Genomic DNA, 7,472 nt, shown 5'->3' with positions numbered 1-7,472 from the left:
GATAAAAGGATCAATCTGTCAAGAAGAATTAACAATTATAAACATATATACACCTAACAGCAGAGCCCCAAAATTCATGAAGCAAACCTGACAAAATGGAAGGGAGAAATAAATAGTTCAGCAGTAACAGCTGTAGACTTCAATACCCCATTTTCAATAATGGATAGAAGAACTGGATAGAAGACCAGCAAGGAAATAGAAAATCTGAACAACAATATAAACTAACAGGCATCTAGAACCCTCCACCTAACGACAGCAAAACTCATACTCTTTTCAAGTGCACATGAAATATTTTCCAGGGTAGACTATGTGTTAAGCTACAAAACAAGCCTCAGTAACTTTAAAAGGATTGAAATCTTACAACATGTGTTCTCTGACCATCATACAATGGTATTAGAAACCAACAACAGAGGGAAATTTGGAAAATTCACAAATATATGGATATTAACACACTTCTATAGAACAAGTGGGTCAAAGAAGAAAGCACAAAAAATATTAGAAAGTAAATTCAGATGAATAGAAACAAAAACACAAATACAAAAACTTATGGGGTGCAGCAAAAGCAGTGCTCAGAGAGAAGTTTATAGCGGGAAGCTCCTATATTTAAAAAAAGACCTTAAATCAATAACCTAAACATTCACCTTAAGAAACTAGGAAAAGAGGAGCAAACTAAGCAAAGCAAGCAGAAGGAAGGACTTCATAAAGATTAAAGCAGAAATAAATGAAATAGGTAATAGAAAGACAACATAGAAAATCAGCAAAATCAAAAGTTGGTTCTTTGAAAAGATGAACAAAATTGACAAATTTTGACAATTTGACCATTGACCCTCTTGGAGACAGTAAGGCAACTGAGTACATTTCCAAAATGATGTAATAGAAATATGTACTCTCTTTGCAAAACACACGCTTTTGTATAAGGTGAATGGACACAGTATTAAAGTGCTATCAAAACTCCTAGCTAAGGCTTCCCTGGTGGCGCAGTGGTTGAGAGTCCGCCTGCCGATGCAGGGGACACGGGTTCGTGCCCCGGTCCGGGAAGATCCCACATGCCTCAGAGTGGCTGGGCCCATAAGCCATGGCCGCTGAGCCTGCACTTCCAGAGCCTGTGCTCCGCAACAGGAGAGGCCACAACAGTGAGAGGCCTGCGTACCACAAACAAAACAAAACAAAAAACAAACAACAACTCTTAGCTAGAGAACATTCTTCCCCCTGGTAATTATGACTCTGGGATAGAATTTCTGTTACCGAACCAAAATTTGGGTCCGCTCACCCATGGCATGCAGTAAAGCCAATCTACAGGCACTAGTTTGTGGTGAAGGAAAGTGTAGCATTTATTATAAGGTGCCGTACAAGGAGTCCGGGACAGTTAGTGCTCAAAAAGCCCGAACTCCCTGATGACTTTCAGCAAAGCATTTAGCATTCCAGAGTATGTGATCAGCTCATGTACAATCCTCTGACTGGTTGATCGTGATGTAACAGGGTGGTGTCACAGAGGTTAACATCAGTCCTTAGGTGCCAGTAGGTCTGGGGTCTACCATGCTCCTGGTCATCAAGTAGTTAATTTCTTCCATTTGGTGGGAGTTTTAGCATCTGTGAAACAACTCAGGAAATGTGCATCAGATACTGTCATCTAGGTACTTCAGAGAGGAGTTAAAGCAGAGGATATGGGATAAGGGTCTGCCCCATAGGGAAGGCCCCATAGGGTCCCGCTCGGTTACATTGCCATTTTGAAACTTCCCAAGTAACAAATTTTTTGATTTCTGTGAACAAACTTGAAATTGCAGTTTCTTTGATCTGACAGTCCATAAAAAAGATCTGAATAAGTGTTTCAAGGAAAGTTTTCCTTGAACATTTATGCAAATATTGCAGTGTTACCTCATTTGGGAGACGTCAAATTAACTCTGTTAATTCTTTTTTTTAAAGTAAATATATTTATTTATTGTCTGCATTGGGTCTTCACTGCTGCGTGTGGGCTTTCTCTAGTTGCGGCAAGCGGGGGCTACTCTTCGTTGCGGTACATGGGCTTCTCATTGCGGTGGCTTCTCATTGCAGAGCATGGGTTCTAGGCGCATGGGCTTCAGTAGTTGTGGCTCGCAGGTTCTAGAACGCAGGCTCAGTAGTTGTGGCGCACGGGCTTAGTTGCTCTGTGACATGTGGGATCTTCCTGGACCAGCGCTCGAACCCATGTCCCCTGCATTGGCAGGTGGATTCTTAACCGCTGTGCCACCAGGGAAGTCCAACTCTGTTAATTCTTTATCGAAGAAAATAAACTTGCTACTTGCACACACACACACACACAAAGAGAGATTTTGACTGCCAAAAACCAAAGGACAGAGATAGAGAAGACTCAAAGTACCTGCAGGAATGAAAGATGGAACATTACTATTAACCTTTAAGAAGCGAAAAGGGACATAAGGGAACTCTATGAACAATAGCACACCAACAAATCAGATAACCTAGATAAAATGGACAAATTCTTAGAAACACACAAATGCCAACACTGAATCAAGGAGAAACAGAGAATCTGAACAGACCTATAACAGGTGGAGAGATTCAACTCGGAATAAACTTCGCATAAAGAAAAGCCCAGGACCAGATGGCCTCACTGGTGAATTCCATCAAATGTTTAGAGCCACGAACACCAATCCTTCACAAACTCTCCCAAAACGTAGAAAAGGAGGGAAAACTTTCCTTACTTGATGAAGCCAGCATTACACGGATACCAAAACCAGCTAAAAAAGTACAAAAGAAGAAAACTACAGACCCATATCCCTTATGAATATAGACACAAAAATCTTCAACAAATTCTCAAGTGAGGTGAGGAGTTTTACCTACTTTTAAAATACAGCGGTGCCAGTCAGGCTTCCTTGGTTTCGTTTCCTGACAGGTGGTTTTCTCCGGGGCCACCCTCTCACAGCTTTCCCTTCCAGGTCCCAGGGCTCCTCTCCCTGCTTCCAGGTTCCTGGTATTAGGCTTTTCCCCAGGGAAGCACTAGCTTCCCTTTTTGTTTGCCACTTGGGTTGTTTCTTGTCCTCTGTTGGGGAAGTCCCTTACTTTCTTTTGAGCAAATAATTTACAAGTCGTTCTGTTGTAATTTAGCCAGTATCTGAATCTTTCCTGCTTTTCAGATCTAGTGCAGGCAGTGCTGGAAGAAACTCTGTGTCCTTTCTCTAGTGAATTCCCCACCGTTCTCACAGGTACTTACTCTGTGACTGGCAGGCGCTGCAGTCATGGCTGGAAGTTCCTTCCTCACTTTGCCAGATCACTTGGTCAGGTCTCTTAGCACTTTTCATGCTGGATGGTAGTTTCTGTCTGTTAAATGTCTGTGTCCTCCTCTAGACTGTGAACACAGCAATAGAGACGGTCGTACTCATTCCGCATCCTCGGCGCCTGGCATGCAGTCAGCCTTCGGGAACCTTTGTGAAACCATGAATGATTTCCAGCTTCTAGGGTGAGGAAGACTCTTTCCTGACTGGCCCATAATATTCCTTCTCTCACACCATCCGCCCACCCACCCACATGGAGATCTCTTTGGCTTTAGTTCCAGCCAGGTTCCCTCCTGTGTGTTGGTCTAGAATGTTCGGCAGCTGGTTCTTTTGCCATTTCCTAGGCAAATTTGTCTATGGGATCCTGATCCATCATTCTGTCTTCGAGAATAGATCCCAGCTCTTCCTGTCCGCTTACAGAAAGCTGCCCAGAATTCTCAGCTGGGGTTTGAGTTTATGGAAAAATCTCATCTTATTCTGGACTCACTAGGACTGACCCCCACCTGTGGCACCTGGCCAACCAAATGCAGCTCAACCGGGCCTAGCATTACCCTTTCAGTGTTCCAGGGATGTTGGGGAGCACAGCACCAGCTCTGTGCATCCTCCATATCCTGGGGCCCCAGCACTTAAACCAGTGACAGGAGGCCTAGCACCGTCCTAGAAGCCCCAGTGCCATGCAGGATGGCTGGGATCTGTTCTCAAGGTATCTGATGCCCATGTAAAGCGGATTAGCAGCCTGCCTCTGCACTGGCCTCCTCCTCCCTCCAGATAGAAAGTCTCATTGATTCCTAGACTCAGCTCAGCCTTACCTTGGCTGCAAAACCTTTCTGAGTACATGCTCTCAGGAAGGATTAGGATTTTGTCAAATTCCCCCAGCACTGGGCCACAGTGACTGCAAGTCCATCTTCCTCACCTGTCAAGTTCATTGAGTCAACACCTCTAATGTGCTAGGTACTCAGATGGAGAATACAAAAACAAGCATGACTGTTTTCCTTAAGGAGTTCACAGTGTATTAGAAGAGACAGAGGACAGGAGCAGGAACCATCAGGTTCAGCAGACTGAATGGTTAGGCTGGGTGTTTAAAGATAAGTAGAAATTTACAAGGCAGAGAAAGCCAGTAGTGAGGGTAGGGGGTAGGGAGACAATTTGAGGCAAAGGGAAAAATACAGAGGTCAGACTTCATGGCTTATTCTCTAAGTGCAAATTGGTCTGTATTGCTAGGGCCAAATTTGGGTCAAAGGGCAGATTAAGTGGCAAATAAAAGCCAAGAGGTAGTAAGGGCCACGTTGGATTCTATTTTGCGGGGCAGGTGACAGGGGAGCCATTGCACGATGTTGAGCAGGGGAGAGAGGCCAGATTTGAGTTAGAAAAATCAAATCGGGCCGTGCCGAACCGCAGCCACGGAGCACACACCTCCCGATCCTGAGTGGCTTTTGCAGCCTGAGCCCCTAGAGCTGGGCCACCCCGACACTGGGCTGGAGTCTGTGGTCAGTGAGGAAGCGGAGTGGGCCCAAGACAAGGGCCCCAAGGACAGCACAATGACAGAAAATAATTTTTGGTTGAAGAAGATAGAAATTAATGTTTCAGAAGCAGAAAAGCAAACTGGAAGAAATGCCATGAACATGCAAGAAACATATACTGCTTACCTCATTGAAACAAGGTCAGTTGAACATATTGATGGTCAGAGTGTCCTAACAGACTCACTACGGAGGCAGTAGAGTGAATTTGAGTTGTTGAGAAACTACCTTTTAGTTTACTATCCACATATTGTTGTGCCACCTCTACCAGAAGAAAGAGCAGAATTTGTTTGGCATAAACTCTCTGCTGACAACACGGACTAGGATTTCATGGAAAGACAATGAAGTGGTTGAGTAAACTTCCTCTTGAGAGTTGCTTCATATCCCGTCCTCTGTAGAGACAAAATCTTCTATTTGTTTTTAACACAGGCAGGTAACTGGAAGGAGACTGTGAATGAAACAGGATTTCAGCTGAAGGCAGACTGCAGGTTAAAAGCACTTAATGCAACATTCAGAGTGAAAAACCCAGACAAGAGATTTACCGAACTAAAACATTACAGTGATGAACTACAGTCTGTCATCGCATATCTTCTTCGAGTCAGAGCGACAGTAGCAGATCGACTGTATGGTGTATATAAAGTACATGGGAATTATGGGCAAGTTTTCAGTGAGTGGAGTGCCACAGAAAATAGAAATGGGTGATGGACTGCAGTGCTGCTCATCATAGGGATGTGTATGCATCTTCTATTGATGATATTTTGGAAGATGAAGAACATTATGCAGATCAGTTAAAGGAGTATCTTTTTTATGCAGAAGCCATGCATAAAATGTGGGCTGTGTGCAGGAAACATGAAGGTATGCAGTATGACTTGGAGATGGCTGCTCAGGACTTAGCATCCAAGAAGCAGCAGTGTGAGGAACTGGGGCCCTGAAAACATTATCTTTGAAGGGAATGACTACCAAGCTCTCTGGTCAAGAAACTCCAGAGCAGAGAGATGCCAGAATAAAGGTGCTAGAAGAACAAATAAATGAAGGAGAGCAACAACTTAACTCTAAAAATCTGGAAGGCAGAGAATTTGTCAGAAATGCTTGGGCTGATATTGAACGCTTCGAAGAACAAAAGAACCGTGATTTAAAGGAGGCCCTCGTAAGCTATGCAGTCATGTAGATCAGTATGTACAAAAAGGGAATTCAAGTTTGGACCAATGCTAAGGAATGCTTTAGCAAGATGTAATCCTGTGAAATGAGTTTCTCTTCAGTCAAAGTGCCCCAAAACAGAAACACAAGTAAATAAAAAAATTTAAGTTCCTACCAGTATACACAAAAATAAGTTGAGTAAATTCAGCTTTGATTGTAGTGTTAATACAGCACAAAAGGATTATTTTAATGAAGAGTAAATATTACAATTTGAGGTTCTGGGGACTGGTGCTGATTCTAAAACATTAATTAGATAAAATATACCAAAAAATTGTCAGGCTTCTGAACCAATGACTGAATATCAAGATGTTAGGTATTTTTTAGATGTTCATTTTAGTGCCCACTGTTTCAGATCTGCTTATGTAAGGAGTTTTTTCCTAAGGTTGAATTCTTATCTTTATTTGGTAAGACCCACTAATCTGTTATAGGGGGGTTAATTTTTCTTGCCTTATAGTTGAGCTGTTTGGTTTGACAAAGCTCAGCAGAAACTTAGTGTGAAATCTAAGAATTTCTCCCACATTCTTTAATGCCTCCAAACATTGTATACACTAGAAAATGCCTTCAATGTGTGTTTTACCAGAATTTTGATACTGGTCAAAAATTTTACACTGCCAACAAAGAAGACTCAACTTCTCAGATATATAGTGAAATGCATTGCTATGATCTAGGAATTGGCATATAGCAAGTTTTACTTGAGTATGTTACATACAAGCATTAAATTCTCAGATAATTCTTAACCTCCGTGATGAGCCTAAATTTACTCTGCCTGGCTCTCTACCCATGGCATTTCAGGGTACAAAGTGTAGCATTTCAATGTATAAGATATACACAGTGAACATACGTTTTAGTATCCTCGTTATTAACATCTTTTTTTATTGCTTGGCTGTAATTTTTGTAAAGATAAATTATATTGCTTTTGTGTGTGTTTTTGTGGTATATGTTCAGAAGCTAAGCCATCCTTGGTATTTTGCTAGCTTTGCAGAACCCTACCTGGTACTCATTATTACTAATTATGTAAAAACAGATTTCCAGTACTGTTCAGCATTTGACTTTTTTACATGTTTAAAATGTTGCTGAAGTTTTGTGCTGTTTGCCAAACTCATGCAATAAATAAATGAAGTATTGTGTTATTTAAAAAAAAAGAAAGAAAAATCAAATCATGTGGAGGCTGGATGGCCAGTGAGGCTGAGGTGGGGGGATGCGTCGATGAGGAGTTTGCCCAGTAGATGAGCAACAGGAGCCAGTTTGGAGACATTTGAGAGAGAGAGCTGCAGGGTTTGCTGAGCCATGTACTGTGGTATTGAGGGAAGAGTTTAGAATGGCTCCCAGAATTCTCCTTGGGGAAACCAGCTCCACAAAGGTAGAGCCACTAATGAGGGGCAGGAACCTGTGTGCACACCTATGATGGAGTGATGGGGCTTTGCTCCAGGACACTGAGGTGGAGGGTGTGGAAATGTAACATGACTGCAACCCATACACCAGCTGAGGTCAG

At 42.5% G+C, this 7,472-nt stretch overlaps 1 pseudogene; it reads left to right on the top strand.

Annotated features, from left to right (window-relative positions):
- The first annotated feature begins 2,775 nt into the window (after window positions 1-2,775).
- LOC131752870 (sorting nexin-4-like) lies at window positions 2,776-6,093 on the top strand (annotated as a pseudogene).
- The last annotated feature ends 1,379 nt before the right edge of the window (window positions 6,094-7,472 follow it).

This window comes from Kogia breviceps, chromosome 3 (genome assembly GCF_026419965.1).
Source record: "Kogia breviceps isolate mKogBre1 chromosome 3, mKogBre1 haplotype 1, whole genome shotgun sequence".
Taxonomy (NCBI): Eukaryota; Metazoa; Chordata; class Mammalia; order Artiodactyla; family Physeteridae; genus Kogia; species Kogia breviceps.
This window is presented reverse-complemented; position numbering and strand designations above follow the sequence as displayed.